Source organism: Pongo pygmaeus, chromosome 2, assembly GCF_028885625.2.
Source record: "Pongo pygmaeus isolate AG05252 chromosome 2, NHGRI_mPonPyg2-v2.0_pri, whole genome shotgun sequence".
In the NCBI taxonomy this organism is placed as follows: domain Eukaryota; kingdom Metazoa; phylum Chordata; class Mammalia; order Primates; family Hominidae; genus Pongo; species Pongo pygmaeus.
The window spans coordinates 121,553,269-121,575,815 of NC_085930.1; the positions used below are offsets into that span (position 1 = coordinate 121,553,269).

At 41.0% G+C, this 22,547-nt stretch overlaps 1 protein-coding gene and 1 pseudogene across 3 annotated transcripts in view; both read right to left on the minus strand.

The window, feature by feature from the left end:
• The window catches only part of CMTM8 (CKLF like MARVEL transmembrane domain containing 8), a 135,068-nt gene that overhangs the window by 104,729 nt on the left and 7,792 nt on the right, over positions 1-22,547 (minus strand). The gene's annotated exons all lie outside the window — the stretch shown is intronic.
• On the minus strand, positions 8,323-22,346 carry LOC129033694 (keratin, type I cytoskeletal 18-like; annotated as a pseudogene).

The window sequence follows — 22,547 nt, forward strand, 5'->3', positions numbered from 1 at the left end:
ACAACATGCAGGTTTGTTACATATGTATACATGTGCCATGTTGGTGTGCTGCATCCATTAACTCATCATTTACATTGGGTGTATCTCCTAATGCTATCCCTCCCTGCTCCCCCCATCCCACGACAGGCCCCAGGGTGTGATGTTCCCCTTCCTGTGTCCAGGTGTTCTCACTGTTCAATTCCCACCTATGAGTGAGAACATGCGGTGTTTGGTTTTTTGTCCTTGTGATAGTTTGCTCAGAATGATGGTTTCCAGCTTCATCCATGTCCCTACAAAGGACGTGAACTCATCATTTTTTATGGCTGCATAGTATTCCATGGTGTATATGTGCCACATTTTCTTAATCCAGTCTATCATTGTTGGACATTTGGGTTGGTTCCAAGTCTTTGCTATTGTGAATAGTGCCACAATAAATATATGTGTGCATGTGTCTTTATAGCAGCATGATTTATAATCCTTTGGGTATATACCCAGTAATGGGATGGCTGGGTCAAATGGTATTTCTAGTTCTAGATCCCTGAGGAATCACCACACTGACTTCCACAATGGTTGAACTAGTTTACAGTCCCACCAACAGTGTAAAAGTGTTCCTATTTCTCCACATCCTCTCCAGCACCTGTTGTTTCCTGACTTTTTAATGATCGCCATTCTAACTGGTGTGAGATGGTATCTCATTATGGTTTTGATTTGCATTTCTTTGATGGCCAGTGATGATGAACATTTTTTCATGTGTCTTTTGGCTGCATAAATGTCTTCTTTTGAGAAGTGTCTGTTCATATCCTTCGCCCACTTTTTGATGGGGTTGTTTTTTTCTTGTAAATTTGTTTGAGTTCCTTGTAGATTCTGGATATTAGCCCTTTGTCAGATGGGTAGACTGCAAAAATTTTCTCCCATTCTGTAGGTTGCCTGTTCACTCTGATGGTAGTTTCTTTTGCTGTGCAGAAGCTCTTTAGTTTAATTAGATCCCATTTGTCAATTTTGGCTTTTGTTGCCATTGCTTTTGGTGTTTTAGACATGAAGTCCTTGCCCATGCCTATGTCCTGAATGGTATTGCCTAGGTTTTCTTCTAGGGTTTCTATGGTTTTGGGTCTAACATTTAAGTCTTTAATCCATCTTGAATTAATTTTTGTATACGGTGTAAGGAAGGGGTCCCGTTTCAGCTTTCTCCATATGGCTAGCCAGTTTTCCCAGCACCATTTATTAAATAGGGAATCCTTTCCCCATTTCTTGTTTTTGTCAGGTTTGTCAAAGATCAGATAGTTGCAGATAGGTGGCATTATTTCTGAGGGCTCTGTTCTGTTCCATTGGTCTATATCTCTGTTTTGGTACCAGTACCATGCTGTTTTGGTTACTGTAGTCTTGTAGTATAGTTTGAAGTCAGGTAGTGTGATGCCTCCAACTTTGTTCTTTTGGCTTAGGATTGACTTGGCAATGCGGCTCTTTTTTGGTTCCATATGAACTTTAAAGTAGTTTTTTCCAATTCTGTGAAGAAAGTCATTGGTAGCTTGATGGGGATGGCATTGAATCTATAAATTACCTTGGGCAGTATGGCCATTTCCACGATATTGATTCTTCCTACCCATGAGCATGGAATGTTCTTCCATTTGTTTGTATCCTCTTTTATTTTGTTGAGCAGTGGTTTGCAGTTCTCCTTGAAGTTGGATTCCCTTGTAAGTTGGATTCCTTGTAAGTTGGATTCCTAGTATTTTATTCTCTTTGAAGCAATTATGAATGGGAGTTCACTCATGATTTGGCTCTCTGTTTGTCTGTTATTGGTGTATAAGAATGCTTGTGATTTTTGCAAATTGATTTTGTATCCTGAGACTTTGCTGAAGTTGTTTATCAGCTAAAGGAGATTTTGGGCTGAGACGATGGGGTTTCTAGATATACAATCATGTCATCTGCAAACAGGGACAATTTGACTTCCTCTTTTCCTAATTGAATACCCTTTATTTCCTTCTCCTGCCTGATTGCCCTGGCCAGAACTTCCAACACTATGTTGAATAGGAGTGGTGAGAGAGGGCATCCCTGTTTTGTGCCAGTTTTCAAAGGGAATGCTTCCAGTTTTTGCCCATTCAGTATGATATTGGCTGTGGGTATGTCATAAATAGCTCTTATTATTTTGAGATATGGCCCATCAATACCTAATTTATTGAGAGTTTTTAACATGAAGGGCTGTTGAATTTTGGCAAAGGCCTTTTCTGCATCTATTGAGATAATCATGTGGTTTTTGTCGTTGGTTCTGTTTATATGTTGGATTATGTTTATTGATTTGCGTATGTTGAACCAGCCTTGCATCCCAGGGATGAAGCCCACTTGATCATGGTGGATAAGCTTTTTGATGTGTTGCTAGATTTGGTTTGCCAGTATTTTATTGAGGATTTCTGCATCGATGTTCATCAGGGATACTGGTCTAAAATTCTCTTTTTTTGTTGTGTCTCTGCCAGGCTTTGGTATCAGGATGATGCTGGCCTCACAAAATGAGTTAGGGAGGATTTCCTCTTTTTCTATTGATTGGAATAGTTTCAGAAGGAATGGTACCAGCTCCTCTTTGTACCTCTGGTAGAATTCGGCTATGAATCCATGTGGTCCTGGACTTTTTTTGGTTGGTAAGCTATTAATTATTGCCTCAATTTCAGAGCCTGTTATTGGTCTATTCAGAGATTCAACTTCTTCCTGGTTTAGTCTTGGGAGGGTGTATGTGTCCAGGAATTTATCCATTTCTTCTAGATTTTCTAGTTTATTTGCATAGAGGTGTTTATAGTATTCTCTGATGGTAGTTTGTATTTCTGTGGGATTGGTGGTGATATCCCCTTTATCTATTTGATTCTTCTCTCTTTTCTTCTTTATTAGTCTTGCTAGCGGTCTATCAATTTTGTTGATCTTTTCAAAAAAACAGCTCCTGGATTCATTGATTTTTTTGAAGGGTTTTTTGTGTCTCTATCTCCTTCAGTTCTGCTCTTATCTTAGTTATTTCTTGCCTTCTGCTAGCTTTTGAATGTGTTTGCTCTTGCTTCTCTAGTTGTTTTAATTGTGATGTTAGGGTGTCAATTTTAGATCTTTCCTGCTTTCTCTTGTGGGCATTTAGTGCTATAAATTTCCCTCTACACACTGCTTTAAATGTGTCCCAGAGATTCTGGTATGTTGTATCTTTGTTCTCGTTGGTTTCAAAGAACATCTTTATTTCTGCCTTCATTTCGTTATGTACCCAGTAGTCATTCAGGAGCAGGTTGTTCAGTTTCCACGTAGTTGAGCGGTTTTGAGTGAGTTTCTTAATCCTGAGTTCTAGCTTGATTGCACTGTGGTCTGAGAGACAGTTTGTTATAATTTCTGTTCTTTTACATTTGCTGAGGAGTGCTTTACTTCCAACTATGTGGTCAATTTTGGAGTAAGTGCGGTGTGGTGCTGAGAAGAATGTATATTCTGTTGATTTGGGGCGGAGAGTTTTGTAGATGTCTATTAGGTCCGCTTGGTCCAGAGCTGAGTTCAATTCCTGGATATCCTTGTTAACTTTCTGTCTTGTTGATCTGTCTAATGTTGACAGTGGGGTGTTAAAGTCTCCCATTATTATTGTGTGGGAGTCTAAGTCTCTTTGTAGGTCTCTAAGGACTTGCTTTATGAATCTGCGTGCTCTTGTATTGCATGCATATATATTTAGGATAGTTAGCTCTTGTTGTTGAATTGATCCCTTTACCATTATGTAATGGCCTTCTTTGTCTCTTTTGATCTTTGTTGGTTTAAAGTCTGTTTTATCAGAGACTAGGATTGCAACCCCTGCCTTTTTTTGTTTTCCATTTGCTTGGTAGATCTTCCTCCATCCCTTTTTTTGAGCCTATGTGTGTCACTGCATGTGAGATGGGTTTCCTACAGCACACTGATGGGTCTTGACTCTTCATCCAATTTGCCAGTCTGTGTCTTTTAATTCGAGCATTTAGCCCATTTACATTTAAGGTTAATATTGTTATGTGTGAATTTGATCCTGTCATTATGATGTTAGCTGGTTATTTTGCTCATTACTTGATGCAGTTTCTTCCTAGCCTCGACGGTCTTTACAATTTGGCATGTTTTTGCAGTGGCTGGTATGGGTTGTTCCTTTCCACGTTTACTGCTTCCTTCAGGAGCTCTTGTAGGGCAGGCCTAGTGGGGGCAAAATCGCTCACATTTGCTTGTCTGTAAAGGGTTTTATTTCTCCTTCACTTATGAAGCTTAGTTGGCTGGATATGAAATTCTGGGTTAAAAATTCTTTTTTTTAAGAATGTTGAATATTGACCCCCACTCTCTTCTGGCTTGCAGAGTTTCTGCTGAGAGATCAGCTGTTAGTCTGATGGGCTTCCCTTTGTGGGTAACCTGACCTTTCTCTCTGGTTGCCCTTAACATTTTTTCCTTCGTTTCAACTTTGGTGAATCTGACAATTACGTGTCTTGGAGTTGCTCTTCTCGAGGAGTATCTTTGTGGCGTTCTCTGTATTTCCTGAATTTGAATGTTGGCCTGCCTTGCTAGATTGGGGAAGCTCTCCTGGATAATATCCTGCAGAGTGTTTTCCAACTTGGTTGCATTCTCCCCGTCACTTTCAGGTACACCAATCAGACATAGATTTGGTCTTTTCACACAGTCCCATATTTCTTGGAGGCTTTATTCGTTTTTTTCATTCTTTTTTCTCTAAACTTCTCTTCTCGCTTCATTTCATTCATTTGATCTTCCATCACTGATGCCCTTTCTTCCAGTTGATCGAATCGGCTACTGAGGCTTGTGCATTCGTCACGTAGTTCTCATGTCGTGGTTTTCAGCTCCATCAGGTCCTTTAAGGACTTCTCTGCATTGATTATTCTAGTTAGCCATTCGTCTAATCTTTTTTCAAGGTTTTTAACTTCTTTACCATGGGTTCGAACTTCCTCCTTTAGCTCGGAGAAGTTTGATTGTCTGAAGCCTTCTTCTCTCAACTCGTCAAAGTCATTCTCGGTCCAGCTTTGTTCCGTTGCTGGTGAGGAGCTGCGTTCCTTTGGAGGAGGAGAGGCTCTCTGATTTTTAGAATTTTCAGTTTTTCTGCTCTGTTTTTTCCCCATCTTTGTGGTTTTATCTACCTTTGGTCTTTGATGATGGTGACGTACAGATGGGGTTTTGGTGTGGATGTCCTTTCTGTTTGTTAGTTTTCCTTCTAACAGTCAGGACCCACAGCTGCAGGTCTGCTGGAGTTTGCTGGAGGTCCACTCCAGACGCTGTTTGCCTGGGTATCAGCAGCGGAGGCTGCAGAACAGCGAATATTGGTGAACAGCAAATGTTGCTGCCTGATTGTTCCTCTGGAAGTTTTGTCTCAGAGGGGTACCCGGCTGTGTGAGGTGTCAGTCTGCCCCTACTGGGGGGTGCCTCCCAGTTAGGCTACTCGGGGGTCAGGGACCCACTTGAGGAGGCAGTCTGTCCGTTCTCAGATCTCAAGCTGCGTGCTGGGAGAACCACTACTGTCTTCCAGTCTCAGTTGGAAATGCAGAAATCATCCGTCTTCTGCGTTGTTCACGCTGGGAGCTGTAGATTGGAGCTGTTCCTATTTGGCCATCTTGGAACCGCCCTGCTCTGTGGTTTTTAATATAGCTTTTAAGCTTTCTTTAGTTACAGGTATGATCCTAATCCTAACCCTAGTATATACCAGAAAGGCTAAATTCTATGTTCCCGCTCACTGCTGAGTGTGTGAAAACTCACTAGAAGCTGATATGACCACTCATTCCAAATACAGCCCAGTCCAGGCGGAATTAATCTACAATATCTAGACCAGCTGATTAAAAAAGGGAAGAAATAAGCCTACAGTAACCCAAGAAATAAGCTAACATTTACCTCTGAGACAGAGCTTCGGTGTATTTTTGCTCACTTTATCTTCTACTAACATGTGACATCGTCATTATCTTTCTCATTATTACAGACGGAAGTTCAGGAAGTATCAGGTCAGTTGTAAAGGTTACATAGCTAGAAATCAAATGTGTGTCTTAACTGAAATAGGGCAAGTCCTTAGAATGTTTTAGAAGCACCACAAATCACAGGTGGCCTTCCACCTCCAACACAGTGACCTAGGTAGAATCCAATGAAGTGGATGTAGTAAATACTCCATGTGGATCCACTCACCTCTGCCACATTCCCCTTGCAGAGTGCCTTACTGCTCACTAGAGGCTGGAAAGCTGGACCACAGCTCAGGTTCCACACAATGATGTAGCTTCAGCAGACACACCCATCCTAGACTTAAAAAGAAAAAGACAATGCCATGGTCCAAAGGACATGCTTTGGATGCCTCTTTGTTCCTGCTGGCAGACATAGCCAAGGAGGTACTTGTTTTTCTGTGGCAGTCCACAGAAAACTGAAATCCCAGCATCCCATTCCTTGCTTCGTGGTGTTGAGAAGCAAGTCAGGGGGCAGCCATGTGATATCATGACTCGCAATGGGGACAATGGACATCCAGGACCCAGCGGACATGAGAGTAGATCCTGCTTCCTCGCCTTCCTTCTGATGCCAGGCCAGTTCCATGGTATGATTCCAGTAGGTGCTCCTGGAAGCTCAGCCTAGAGCCTGCTCCTCCAACCCTACCAAAAATTTTGGAAGCCAACTAATGATGCATAATAAATCCCTTGTGGCTTCAACCAGCTACAGTAGATTGTCATCTTCAGTTGAACTCTAAGACAATGAATATTCTACTTTCCCATGAAAGGGACATATGACTAGGCTGGCACCATGAATCTCATGGGTGTGTACAGAGGATGGACAAGCAATCAGATGGCATTTGTCTCACGCTGAACTCCACAAGGGTGTGGTTGACTCATTCATGTGTTATTTAAGAACTGTTTCCTCAAATCATGGGCTCAACTAGAAATGGAAATGAAAGAAAGGAGGGATTCCCCACAACCTGGGACTGGTTTATTATCAAGTGAGATAATGAACGTGAAAACCCTTTAAATGGTAGAGTGCTCATCTAAGGAAAAGTACGGGCACCTTCCTAGAAAAGTGCTACTCATAAATCTTAGCAAAAACAAACAAACAAATGGTATTTTCCTGTCAAATTTTAGATTTAACTCTCTCTATGGGGTGAATAAAGGACCAAATGCCTACAAGGAATAAATGCCTCTTGAATTTCACCTCAAATTTGAAAACTTGAGTTTTTCCTACTATAATTTAATATCTTTTAAAGTATATTTTTCTTTACATGTCTTAATTCCTATAATTGATCATCTGTTTAAATAAACATAGAAAGGTGCTATTTACCACTATATTCTAAGGGCTAGACACAGATCTGGCACACAGTAAATATTTAACACATTTTTATGACAATAAACAAGATACGTATTATTAACTTGCCTGTAAAACTCATAGCATTTTGTTTTCTTAGTTTTTATTCTTTTTTTTTTTTTTTTGAGATGGACACAGTCTCACTCTGTTGCCCAGGCAATCCTCTTGCCTCAGCCTCCCAAGTGTCTGGGACTACAGCCATGCACCACCACATCTGGCTCATTTTAAAATTTTTTGTAGAGACATGGTCTCGCTATGTTGCTCAGTGTGGTCTCAAACTCCTGGCCTCAAGCAATCCTCCAGCTTTGGCCTCCCAAAGTGCTGGGGTTACAGGCATGAGCCACTATATCCGACGTTCATAGCATTTTAGACTGGGAAAGACCTTGAGGAGCTTAAGAATCAATACTAAGACATAACCTGAGACAAAGAAATAGCTGAAAAGTTTCCCTCTTAGGAACTAGAGTAGTATAAAATGATTTTCCCAAAATTAATCTATGTGTTATATAAAAATCCAATATAATCTAACAAAGGAAAGGAGGCACCAGCAGTGACTGTGAAAAAAATTATAAAGGTCAACTTGAAGAAGAAACGTATAAACATGTGAAAATAGGGGAAAAAAAGAACTTTAAAAAAATCACAGCTAGGATAGATTATCCTATCAGATGTTAACATGTAATCTAGAACTACAGGTATTAAAACATGGAAACAAAGAGTAGAACAGACTAGAAAGTATACAGTTGAACCCAAGCACGTACAAGTAGTAAATGAAAAACAGAAAGCAATCCAGGTAAGGGAATGTACAATGAATTTACCGATATGAAATGCTGGTACAACTGAGTAGACATTTGAAAACAAAATTAGAGCCCAACTTTATATTTCTGCTGAAATGCATTTCAACATTAAAGTTAAATATTTTAAAGCACAAGAAAAATATAGGTAAAATATTAACATATAGTTCATTATATTTAGCTTTGTTAGTGAGATAACACTTTTTTTTTCCAATGACCTCTGAACTTTTTATTGGCCTCCTGATCCCCAAAGGGTACCCTGCTTCTGCTGGCTTAATGTCTCAGAACTTTGGTGTCGTTGTTCTCAGACACCACTTTGCCATCCACTATCCGGCAGGTGGTGGTCTTTTGGATGGTTTGCATGGAGTTGCTGCTGTCCAGGGCATCACCAAGATTGAAGTCCTCGCCATCTTCCAACAGGCGATGGTAGGTGGCGATCTCAGCCTCCAGCTGATGTTCAGCAGGGCCTCGTACTCCTGGGCCTGGTGCTGTCCCTCTGCCTGGGTCAGTGCCAGCTCTGACTCCAGGTGCAGCAGGATCCCGTTGAGCTGCTCCATCTGCAGGGTGTAGTGGGCCTCCACCTCCCTCAGGCTGTTCTCCAGGCTGGCCTTCACATTTCTCATGGAGTCCAGGTCAGTCTCCAAGGTCTGGACTGTAGGTCTCGGCTCCGTGAGAGGCATCTCAGCAGCTCCAACCTCAGTGGACTGTGTGGTGACCACTGTGGTGCTCTCCTCAATCTGCTGAGACCAGTACTTGTCCAGCTCCTCTCAGTTCTTCCGAGCCAGCTCGTCATATTGGGCCCGGATGTCTGCCATGATCTTGGCGAGGTCCTGAGATTTGGGGGCATCTACCTCCACGGTCAACCCAGAGCTGGCAATCTGGGCTTGTAGGCCTTTTACTTTCTCTTCATGGTTCTTCTTCATGAAGAGCAGCTCCTCCTTGAGAGCCTCGATTTCTGTCTCCAGCTGCAGCCAAGTGACACTGGTGTCATCAATGACCTTGCAGAGCCCATGAATGTCATTCTCCACAGACTGGCACATGGCCAGTTCTGTCTCATAAAGTCATCAGCAGCAAGATGGGCATTGTCAATCTGCAGAACAATGTGGGCATTGTCCACAGTATTTGAGAAGATCTGAGCCCTCAGGTCTTTGATGGTCTTGAAGTAATAGCCCAGTCTCTGACCTGGGGTCCCTTCAGGGGATTTTGCTCTCCAGCCTCCGGTTCACGGTCTCCAGGCTCCTTACTCTGTCCAGGTAGGAGGCCAGGTAGTCGTTCAGGCTCTGCATGGTCTCCTTCCTGTTCTGGATGCCTCCCATTCCTGCCAGACCCCTGGCCGTCCCTGCGGCCAGGTCCCCGGACCCCATGCCACCCTGGAAGCTGGTGGAGCAGGACACGGCGATCCGGGAACCAGAGCCCCCCCGCCCTCCGGCGCCTGCATAGATGCTGGCTGCACTGCTGACTGGCTGGATGCCAGTAGCTGGGCCCCTGGACAGAGCCCAGGGACCCGTAGTTGGAGGAGAAGGTGGAGCGAGTGGTGAAGCTCACGCTGTCCACGGGTGGTGGGGTGGGGAAGCGAGGGGACAGAACTCAGGCTTTGCCGACATGTTAATGAGATAGTACTTTCTAAGGATGACACCCAATGTGGGGAAAACAGTAAGACTGAGAGATCTGAAGATAAACTTTAGATTTTGTAAATAAAGTCACTATGGCACTTTGGCAGGCCAAAGCAGGAGGATTGCTTGAGCCCAGGAGTTTGAGAACAGCCTGGGCAACAAACTGAGACCCCATCTCCACAAAAAATTTAAAAAATCAGCTAGGCATGGTGGCACGTGACTGTAGTCCCAGCTACTCAGGAGGCTAAAGTGAGAGGCTCACTTGAGCCTGGGAGGTCGAGGCTGCAGTGAGGTGTGATCATGCCACCACACTCCAGCCTGGGTGACGGAGCAAGACTATCGCAAAAAAAAAACAAAAAAAAAAACCAAAAACCAAAAACAAAGCACTGTAAATAAAACAAGGGATAAGCTAGAAAAAATATTCACAACACAGAAAGAGGGTCATTATTTCTTATATACATGTAAAATGTCTATAAGTGAATAACAAAACTACTGAACTTCTTTGTAGCTAGGACTTCTTTATCCTTCCCAAATTCCACTGAAACGTCTCCCACTCCCAAATTAAAAAAATACATAGTGCTGAAAAGCTAGAAAGTAGCAACAGCAGTCTGGAGCAGTGAGAACTTCCTGGAAGGCACTTGAGAACAAACTAATGATAAGCAAGGGAGTTTCTTGTCTGCAGCTCTGGAGCGGAAAATAGAGGACCTACTGAAAAAAGCAAGCCTCCAAACAGACCCCTAGATAAACCAAAGATTAGAAGCAATAACAAAAGTTGGAGAGGGAATGAGTTAAGGGTAATCTGCTAAGGAGTACATTTAAAGGCTAAGAAACTACCGAGTTAATTATCTTCCCCCTCCCTCCAGCAGCGACTTCTGGAAATAGCCCCTAGGATAAAGATTTGAGATTTCCAGATGCTTCAATAAGCTATTTGCACACATCTTAAGAAAGCCCATGCAGCCCCACTACCCCTAGTTTCCCCCTCCCAGCCCTGTCAATATTTCCCTTCCTCTGAAAAACCACCAGATGCAGATCACATGATGAAAACCTGTATTCACTGCCGAGGTACAGGGATTCTCACTTAAGCTGAGCAAACAGGCTCCAGTCATCTCATCTACTATTTACAAACATGGACAACCATTAATCACCAAATGACTGAAGAAAACAGTACAGGAGAAGCAACAGATTCAACAAGCAGAAGTGGTCTCTCAGTAAACAAAGAAAATACACTCAAGATCCTTAAAGTGATTCAATAAAAAAGAGATCAGACTAAAAGCAAACATTTTAGAATGACTAATTGTTGGGAATTAAAACTATCAAAGCCATAATAAAGCAATAGATGGGTTGAAAGGCAGGGCATATTTAACTGGAAATTTGAATTTGGGCTTAAAGTATAATTTTTCTAGAAAATTATACTCTTTGCAAAGTACAAAGAGAAATATGAAAGAAAAATTAGGAGATACTGAAGACAGTTTAATCTCTCCTGGAACTCCCGGATTGAATAAAGATTCCTTTAAAGGAGAAAACAAAGAACCAATGCAGAAAATAAGAGAAATCTCCCTAGGCCGAAGCTAGATTTTTATAGTACTTATAAAGAGCCCAAAAACTGGCAAGGAGGACAAATAAAGAATGCCTTTCCAGGCCAGGTGTGGTGGCTCACTCCTGTAACCCCAGCACTTTGGGAGGCTGAGGTGGGTGGATCACTTGAGGTCAGGAGTTTGAGACCAGCTGGGCCAACACGGCAAAAACCCATCTCTAATAACAATACACAAATTAGCCGGGCATAGTGGCCATGCCTGTAATCCCAGCTACTGGGACATAGAATTGCTTGAACCCAGGAAGCAGAGGTTGCAGTGATCCGAGATCATGCTTCTTCCAGACATATATAGTGGTATCTAGGGAGATATCGCCATAGATCCCTAAAGATAGGGAAACAATTTCAAAAGCTTCTAGGGAGGGAAAAAGACCATTTAGTTACTTAAAAGGAAAAGAGAACCTGATTCCCACAGAGGAGTGGATTTGAAGCCCAGTGAAAGCTAGCCCTCTGACAAACATTATAGAAGTTACAGTTTACTGTAATAGATGCAAGGAATATATTCTCAGCAGGGAACACCAGGAAATATCAGGCTAGAGCTGTCCTGAGAGAAGCACCTTTGTCTCCCTAAGTCCTCCCAGATTAGAGTGAGGGCAGGGAGAGATCCCACCAGGACTTGGGAAACTCCAAGGAAGGCCTTAACAATCTTTTATTCCAAACCACATCAACCAGAAGAAACTTCCCTATAATTATCTTACATAGTTACAAAACTGCCTTTCATAAGCCATTTCTCCTGTATATAACACTCCCATTTCACCTACAATTTATTGCTACACCACCAGTGCTACATTTGCGTGGGTAGTAATGCAAGACATCATTCACGCAAGACTCTACTGCAACGAAGTCTGTGGAAATGCACATTCATGAATGGACAAGGTCTGGAAGGTACTGAGCCTAACAGGCCTGTTTAGATACTACCAGACCATCAAGTCTCTTATTAACAACACTGAATGCAGCCAGGTACAGTGACTCACACCTGTAATCCCAGCACTCTGGGAAGCCGAGGCAGAAGGCTTGCTTGAGCCCAGGAATTGGAGACCCACCTGGGCAACAAAGTGAGACTCCTATCTCTACAAAAAATAAAAAAAATTATCCAGGCATGGTGGTGCACACCCGTGGTCCCACCTACACAGGAGGCTGAGGCTGCAGTGAGCCATGTTTGAGTCATAGCATTCCAGCCTAGGTGACAGAGTGACACCCTAATAACAACAAAACAAACCAAAAAACAAAAAACATTGGGTGTTAGAAGACAATGGAACAATATCCTCAAAGAATTAATTTAAAAAAATTTTCTTGGCTGGGCATGGTGGCTCATACCTGTAATCCCAGCACTTTGGGAGGCCAACACAGGCGTATCGCTTGAGCCCAGGAGTTTGAGACCAGACTGGGCAATGTGGCGAAATCCTGTCTCTATAAAAAATACAAAAAGTTAGCTGGGCATGGTGGCAAGTGCCTGTAGTCCCAGCTACTCAGGAGGCTGAAGTGGGAGGATCACCTGAGCCTGGGGATGTTGAGGCTGCAGTGAGCCAAGATCATGTCACTGCATTCCATCCTGGGTGGCGGGGTGAGATTCTGTCCTCACCCCTCCAAAAAAATAACTGAGTAAAAATTAATGAAAAGAAATTTTGAGATCTATAGCTTTATACTAACCAAATTATTATTCAAGTATGAAAGTAAAAGAAAGATGTAATGGATGTGCAATGATTCAAAAAGTTTACCACTTTCAAACGCGTTCTAAAATAATTACTCAAAAAGGTACCTCCAGCAAAATGAAAAATCAAGAAAGTACGTGACACAAAAAATAACATGAAAAGTAATAGTGTGAACAAATTTAAATTTGTGGCTAAGTCTAAATAGTTGTTCAGTAGTATGGGTGGGAATCTTAAGATGACTGCCAAGCAATGATTCCTAAGAAATCATTTTTTAAAAAGTAATACAGGGATTGTAAAATGGCACACATACTTTGAAAAATAGTCTGGCAGTTCCTCAAAGTTAAATGGAGAGTTACCATATGATGATAGCAATTCCACTCTTAACAGCATGAAATATATTCAAGAGAAATAAAAATATATATCCACATAAAACCTTCTACATAAATATTCTTAACAGCATTATTAATAACAGTTAAAAGGCAGAAACAAACAAATGTCCATGAACAGATGAATAAAATGTGGTATTTCTACACAATGGACTATTAGCTGGTTAAAAAAAAAGAAATGAAATACTGATACATGGCACAACATGGATAAATCTTGAAAATACTACGCTAAGTGAAAGAAGCCACAAAACTAAGTCAAAGAAGACCATATATTATAGGACTCCCTTTATAGGAAATGTCCAAAACAGGCAAATTTATAGAGACAGACAGTAGATTAGTACCTGACTAGGGCTGGTGGAGGGAGGATTTGGGAAGAAATGGAGAATATATGTTAGTGGGTATGAGTTTTCTTTTTAGGGTAATGAAAATGTTCTAAAAGTAGTTGTAGTGATGACTGTACAATGCTATGAATATTCTAAAAGCCACTTAGTTGTATACTTTGAATGGGTGAACTTTACAGTATGTAAACTATATCTCAATAAAGCTGTCATTTTTTTTTTTAATCCAGAGAAAGTTGGCTGACACAAAGTACATGGCCAGGAATAGGTAAGGAGGAAAGTATTGTCTTTTGAATGGAATCATATAATTACATATCTTGATTAATTATCTGGATATTTAGAAAAATATTAGCTTAAAATTTGGGGTAAAAATTTTAAAGTAACTCCAAACAAAATAGAATTTATAACTTTCAATCACTAGAAGAAAAAATAAGGAAAACTAAGAATTCTAAATAATCACAATAAATATAAATGTGTTAAATTCCCATATTGGAAGACAAGTTCTCAGACTGGGTATACAAATAAAATCTAACTATATGATATATATAGAAGATGTATTTATAACAAGATGACAAAGAAAGGTAAAAAATAAAAGGGGTGTCTCCTTTTGGAGAGCATGAAGTGTTTTGGAATTAGAAGTGGCAATTGCACACATTGTAAATGTAGTAAATGCCACTCAATTGTTCATTTTAAACTGGTTAATTTTATGTTATACAAATCCCACTCAATTGAAAAATAAAGGGACAAGGCCGGGTGCAGTGGCTCACGCCTGTAATTCCAGCATTTTGAGAGACTGAGGCGGGTGGATTACCTGAGGTCAGGAGTTTGAGACCAGCCTGGCCAACAGGGTAAAACACCGTTTCTACTAAAAATACAAAAATTAGCTGGGCATGATGGTGTGCGCCTGTGATCCCAGCTACTTGGGAGGCTGAGGCAGGAGAATCACTTGAACCCGGGAGGCAGAGGTTGCAGTGAGCTGAGATCGTGCCATTGCACTCCAGCCTGGGCAACAAGCATGAAACTCCAAACTCCCCCCTGAAAAAAAATAAAAACATAAAGGGACAAGCTGGGCACATTAGTGCTCACCTGCAGTCCCGGCTACTTGGGAGGCTGAGGTGGGAGGATTGTCTGAGGTCATTAGTTCAAAGCTGAAGTGTACTATGATCTCACCTGTGAACAGCCACTGCACTCCAGCTTGGGCACATAGCAAGACCTGGTCTCTTGAAAAAGAAATTGGAGAAATGCATGGTGAAAATAAATTACCACGATTAGTTTAAAAAGATGAAGAGGCCGGGCATGGTGGCTCACGCCTGTAATCCCAGCACTTTGGGAGGCTGAGGCAGGTGGATCACCTGAGGTCAGGAGTTTCACACCAGCCTGGCTAGCATGGTGAAACCCTGTCTCTACTAAAATAAAAATACAAAAATAATTAGCCGGGCGTGATGGCAGACGACTGTAATCCCAGCTACTAGGGAGGCTGAGGCAGGAGAATCACTTGAACCTCAGAGGCAAAGGTTGCAGTGGGCCAAGATCGCGCCAACTGCACTCCAGCCTGGGTGACAGAGTGAGACTTTGTCTCCAAAAAAAAAAAAAAGATAAAGGGACAAGAAAATAAATAAATGCTACAAAAAAAGCTGGTCTGACAGTATTAGAATCAGACAAAATGGAATATAGCACAGGAAACTAAGGCTGATTTTACATATGCACATAGCCATGATATCCCTAGATGTGATATTAATAAATCAAATCCAAGAGTAAAAAACATTTAAATTCAATAGTTTATCAAAATAATACAACTAAGTAGAGGTTACCCCAAGAGTACAAGAATAATTCAACATTAGGTTTCCTAATACAATTCACTACATTAGCCAATTGCAGTAAACAAACCTCAAATGATCACCTCAATAAAAAGCACTTCCCCACCAAAACAATCCTATCTCCTAGGTCCATTCCCATTCATACTGCTCAAATCATTCCTAATTAAAAAGGGTACACAGTTAACTTCCCTTCCTTAACTCAATAAAGAATAACAGACCCTACAGTTAAAACTGTACTATCATAATACTGCAAATATCCAATTAAAGTTATGAGCAAGCCAAGGATATCTACATCATCCCAATTATTTGACATTATACTGGCTATCTTAGCCTATGCAATAATGGAAAAAAGTATAAAAAGAAAATGAAAACCACCCATATTCAAAAAGTATGAGAATAACTCAAGATAGCTACACACAAGACCAAAATTTAAAAATTAACAGCTTTCTTATAAATCACAAATAATCAGAAATGAGTGAAATCCAATTCATTTTTGACAAATCCCATTTATCAAAAATTGAAAATACTTAAAACTGAGTAAGAAATGCCTAAGATTCATCTGGAAAAAACTCAGCACTTTAAGAACATAAAATAACCTGAATAAATGAAGAGATACAACATTCCCAGACGGTAAGATTTGGCATCAGAAAGTCAACTCCTCAAATTAGTTTATAAATATAATGAAATCACAATCCAAGTTGAAATGGAATTTAAGAAACATTGATTCTAAAAATCACCTTGAATGTTAGTATAAGTATACAGCGATAGCAAAGAATTAGAAAATTGTGTATGGCTTACCCTATTGGAATATTAAAATACATGATAACACTATAATAACTAAAAGGGCCTGGGAATTCACACAGGAATAGAACAAAACAGGGTTAAGAAATAGTTCTGCATATAAGGAAATAAAATATGATTAATAGTGATGCAACTGGATATCCACTTGGGTAAAGAAGTAAAATTCTTACATTATACACACAAAAAGACTTCTTAAAATTTAAGACGGTAAATATTTTTTAATTTTTTCTGAGACAGGGTCTGGCTCTGTTGTCCAGGCTGGAGTGCAGTGGCAGCACGATCACGGCTTACTACAACCTCCACCTCCTGGGCTCAAGCCATCCTCCCACCTCAGCCTCCCAAGTAGCTGGGACTACAGGCACACGCCACCATGCCCAGCTAATTTTTGTGTTTTTTGTAGAGACGGGGTTTCATCATGTTGCCCAGACTAGTCTCGAACTCCTGAGCTCAAGCCATCCGCCTGCCTCAGCCTCCCAAAATGCTAGGATTACAGGTGTGAGCCACCACACCCAACCAAAAAAGTAAATATTAAAAAAAAAATTCCCCTATATTTTCTTCAAATATTTGTGTAAAGTTGGGGCTGGGGAAGCCCTGTTTAGCTAAGTAATGCCCAGAAGGCTAAAGGAAGATAACAGTTTAGATTTCATACAAATTAGAATTTCTGACAAAAAAAAGTGGCATGAATAATAATAAAAAGCAACAGATGTGGCTGGGCATGGTGGCTTAGGCATGTAACCCTAGCATTTTGGGAGGCCGAGGCAGGTGGACTGCTTGAGCCCAGGAGTTCAAGACCAATCTGGGCAACATGGCAAAACCCTGTCTCCACCAAAAATACAAAAAATTAGCGGGGTGTGGTGGCATGTGCCTGTAGCCCCAGTTACTTGGGAGGCTGAGGTGGGAGGATCACCTGAGCCCAGGAGGTTGAGGTTGCAGTAAGCAATGATCACACCACTGCACTCCAGCCTAGGCAACAGAGTGAGACCCTGTCTCAAAAAAAATGAATTAATTAATTAAAAATAGATGTCTAATAAGCATATTTAAAATGTTCAACTTTAATGATCACAGAAATGCAAACAAAAACAATTTGCTCTTTTTCACATGTTCAGGCTCCCCTGAATATTATTTATAGCTGGTGTTCTCTCTGACTAGTTGGTGCCCATGCCAAATTGGTTTTGATTATTCCAAATATCTCCCACCCCAAACAAGCTGGCAAATATTAAAAGAAAATTTGAGTATTTGCAGAAACAAATCTTGTTATATGCTGAAACACCATTAGGATGCAAACTGGTATGAACTTTTTTGCATAACTTTGGCAGCAACACCAAAAGCCTTAAAAACATATGTCGAACCACAAAATAATTATTAGAACTAGTAAATTAGGTCAACAAAGTTATAGAATACAAGAGAAAGGATATAGAACTCATTTGGAGGCTGGGCATGGTGGCTGACGGCTGTAATCCCAGCAATTTGGGAGGCCAAGACAGGTGGATCATTTGAGCTCAGGGGTTCGAGACCAGCCTGGGCAACATGGTGAAACCCTATAATTTTTTTTGTATAAATTTTTTATATAAAATAAAAGAAAGAAATAAAAAAGAACTCAATTGGAGTTCTATAATCTGGCACTGAACAATCCAAACATGAACTTAAGAAAATACTGCCAATTGTAATAGCATCAAAAAGAATAAAATACTTAGAAATAAACTTAACAAAAGAAGGCAAGACATGTATACTGAAAACTACAAAACATTGTTGAAAGAAATTAGAGAAGACCTAAATAGATATAAAGACATCCCATGTTCATAAATTATAAGACTGGATTTTGTTATGATGGCAGTACTCACCAAATTGATCTATAGATTCAACAGAATCCAGACTGAAATCCCAGCTGCCAGGTTTTTGGTAGTTTGTTTTGGTACTATATGACAAGCTGATCCTAAAATTCATTTGGAAATGCAAGGGGCCCAGAATAGCCAAAACAACTTTGAAAAAGAACCAAGTTGGAGGACTCGCATTTTTAATTTCAAAACTTACTACAAAGTTACAGTAATCAATACAGCATGGTGCTGGCATAAGAGTAGAGATGTGCATCAATCAAATATAACTGAGAATCCAGAAATAAACCATTATATTTATGATCATTTGATTTTTAACAAGAGTGCCAAGATAATTCAATGGGAGAAAAACAGTCTTTTAATAAATGGTGCTGGGACAATTGATATCCATACGCGAAAGATTGAGGTTAAACCCTTCCCTCACATTATATACAAAAATGAACTCAAAATGAATCGTAGACCTAAATATAAGACCTACAACTTTTAGAAGAAAATAGAGAGTATATCTTTGTGACCTTGGATTAGTCAAAGCCTTCTCAGATATGATATCAAAAGCACAAATGACAAAAGAAAAACTATAAAAATTGGACTTTTTCAAAATTAAGAACCTTTGTACTTCTAAGGACATCGTCAAGAAAAGTGAAAAGATAACAGACAGAATGGGAGAAAAATACTTTCAAATCATATATCTGATAAGGGATTTATCCCAGAATGTATAAAGAACTTGTACAACTCAACAATAAAAGACAAATTAACCCATTTTTAAAATGGGCAAAGGATTTGAATAGTCAGCTCTCTGAAGAAAATGTACAAATGACCATTAAGCACATGAAGATTACTCAATATCATTAGTCATGATGAAAATGCAAACCAAAACCACAATGAGATACGATCTCACATTCACTAGGATGGCCAGAATCAAAGAAAATAAGTCTTGATGAGGATGTGAAGAATTAGAACTCTCATGTTGCAGCAGGGATTGTAAAGCAGTACAGTCCCTTTGGAAACAGTCTAGCAGTGCTTCAGTTTTTTTTTTTTTTTCGTTTTTTGAGGTAAGAACTTACTCTGTCACCCAGGCTGGAATGCAGTGGCACAATCTCAGCGCACTGCATCTTCAACTTCCCTGGCTCAAGTGACCCCCCAACTTCAGCCTCCCGAGTAGCTGGGACTATAGGCATACACCACTGTGCCCAGCTAATTTTTTCTAATTTTTGTAGAAATGGGGTTTCACCATGTTGCGTAGGCTGGTCTTGAACTCCTGGGCTCAAGCAATCTGCCTGCCTTGACTTCCCAAAGTGGTGGGATTACAGGCGTGAGCCACCACACTGAGCCACTTCAGTATTAAACATAAAGATTCCACATTACCTTTGGGAGGCCAGGCCTGCAGTGCGGCCTGGGCAAAAGAGTGAGACTCCGTCTCAAAAAAAAAAAAAAAAAAAAAAAAAGATTCCACATTACCCAGTAACTCCATTTCTTGCTAAATGCTCAAGAGGACTGAAAACACATGTACACATAAAAGCTCATACATGGGCTGGGCAGAGTGGGCCATGACTGTAATCCAGTACTGTGAGAGGCCAAGGTGGGAGGATCACTTTAGGCCAGGAGTCCAAGACCCTGTCTCTACAAAAAATTAAACAATTAGCCAGGCATAGTGGCCCACACCTGTAGTCCTAGCTACTTGGAGGCTGAGGGGGGAGAATTGCTCAAGCCCAGGAGTTTGTGGTTACAATGAGTTATGATGATGCCACTGCACTACAGGCTGGCAACAGAGTGAGATCATGTCTCTAAAAAAAAAACTTTTAATTAAAAAAAGAAACTTGGGCCAGGTGTGGTGGCTCATGCCTGTAATCCCAGCACTTTGGGAGGCCAAGGCAGGTGGATCACCTGAGGTCAGGAGTTCGAGACCAGCCAGGCCAACGTGGTGAAACCCAGTCTCTACTAAAAAAACACAAAAATTAGCCAGGTGCTGTGGCGGGCGCCTGTAATCCCAGCTACTCAGGAGGCTCAGGCAGGAGAATCGCTTAAACTGGGGAGGCGGAGGTTGCAGTGAGCCGAGATTGCGCTACTGCACCCCAGCCTGGGCAACAAAGTGAGACTGTGTGTCAAAAAAAAAAAAAAAAAAAAAAAAAGCTTGTACATGGAAGTTCACAGCAGCATTATTCGTAATAGGCAGTATGAACATCCCATGTTCATAGGTTATAAGACTTCATTTTGTTATGATGGCAGTACTCACCAAATTGATCTATAGATTCAACAGAATCCAGATTGACATCCCAGCTGCCAGGTTTTTGTTTGTTTTAGCAGTATATGAATTTGGCATCCATTATAAGCTGCACCCTGATTCAGATATTAAAACATGAACACAAAGTACCTATTATAACTCCATCAACTGATGAGTAAAAAAAAAAGTATACATCAGTTAAATATTTGACAATTTAAAAATAATGAAGTACTGATACATACTACAACAAGGATGACCCTTAAAAACTTGATGCTAAGTGAATGAAGTCAGACCAAAAGGGCCACATAGGATTCCATTTATGTGAAATGTCCAGAATAGGCAAATTCATAAAGATAGAAAGTAACTTGGTTGTTACCAAAGGTTGAGGGAAGGGTGGAATGGGAAGTGACTGCTAATAGGGATGAGGTTGTTTTTGAGGGATGAAAACATTCTTTGAATAAGGATAGTGACAGTAGGAAGACATTTTTTAAAATTTTTAAAAGAGAAAATATTCAGCTGGGTCTGGTGGCTCATGCCTATAATCTCATCTCGGGGAGGCCTAGATGGGTGGATCACTTGAGGCCAGGAGTTCGAAACCAGCCTGGCCAACATGGTGAAACCTCATCTCTACTAAAAATACAAAAATTAGCTGGGCATGGTGGTGCACGCCTGTAATCTCAGCACTTTGGGAGGTCGAGGTGGGTGGATCACTTGAGGTCAGGAGTTTGAGACTAGCCTGGCCAACATAGTGAAACTCCATCTCTACTAAAAATTCAGAAAAAAAAGAAAAAATTAGCCAGGTGTGGTGGTGCACACCTATAATCCCAGCTACTCAGGACACTGATGCAGGTGAACTGCTTGAACCTGGGAGGTGGAAGTTGCAGTGAGCTGAGATTGTGCCACCGCCCTCCAGCCTGGGCGAAAGAGTGAGACTCCATCTCAGGGGAAAAAAAATTCTAAAATAAGACAGTGGTGATAATTATACAACTCTGTGAATATCCTAAAAACCCCTGAGTTGTAGACTTTAAAAAGGTCAATTTTATATGTAATTATATCTCAATAAAGCTATTTTTCAAAAACACAAATGCCAAAACTCATAGAACTCTACACTAAACAATGTGGATTTACTGTATATCTTAACAAACTTATCTTTTTTTTATTTTTTTTTTTGGGACGTAGTCTCACTCTGTCACGCAGGCTGGAGTGCAGTGGTGCGATCTCGGCTCACTGCAACCTCTGCCTCCCAGGTTCAAGCAATTCTCCTGCCTCAGTCTCCAGAGTAGCTGGGATTACAGGTGCCTGCCACTACGCCCGGCTGATTTTTGTATTTTTAGTAGAGATAAGGTTTCTCTATGTTGGCCAGGCTGGTCTTGAACTCCTGACCTCAGGTGATCTTCCCGCCTCAGCCTCCCAAAGTGCTGGGATTACAGGCGTGAGCCACCATGCCCGGCCAATAAACTTATCTTTAAAGAAGATTCATATACCCTCTTACCAATTCTAAGTAATCATCCTCAGAAAACACTAAAGAACATCCAGAAAGATTTAGCTTAAAAGATGTTATGGAACCGGTAAAAGGAGGAAATAAACATACATTGAACAGTAGGAGCCTGGATATTTATGGAATACTATGTGGCCATTATGAATGCCATGAGAAATTAATCATTGATGAAAACAGGTAATATATCAGGTCTCAGCAGGAAAGCAGGCACATTCAGATTGGGTAATCTGAGTAGGGTTTAATAAGGGTGTTGTTTATACAGCAGGGTACAGGAAAACCAGTAGCTATAGGGCAGTACTTGGCAATCAGAAGCAGGGGTGAGCGAATAGTTATCAAAGTCAGGGAAAAGAGCAGTGTGCCGAGAGCTGCTAGGTAGCTTGTCTTCTGTGAAGGGATGCAGACAACCAGCAGAGACCCAGCAGGGAGGAACCCTGGGGAATGAATGTCCAGACCTGCTCTCCTCTCACCCGACAGCCTCATGCTGATGACACCAGTAGATGCGGCCAGTGGGACATCAGAGGGCAGGGGGGCCCTTAATAAGTCCATGCAGGAGCAGGGTGGAGAGGGAATGTGAAGGACAAATGGAAGGTATCCAGCACAGATGGTCACAGCAGGAAACAAAAAGAGTAGTTTACAAGAGACTTATGCTTTAAAAAACAATTACAGATAATATATAACTTAAATTCTGGAACAATTGTGAGGCCAAGATGGGTGGATCATTTGAGGCCAGGAGTTTGAGGCCAGCCT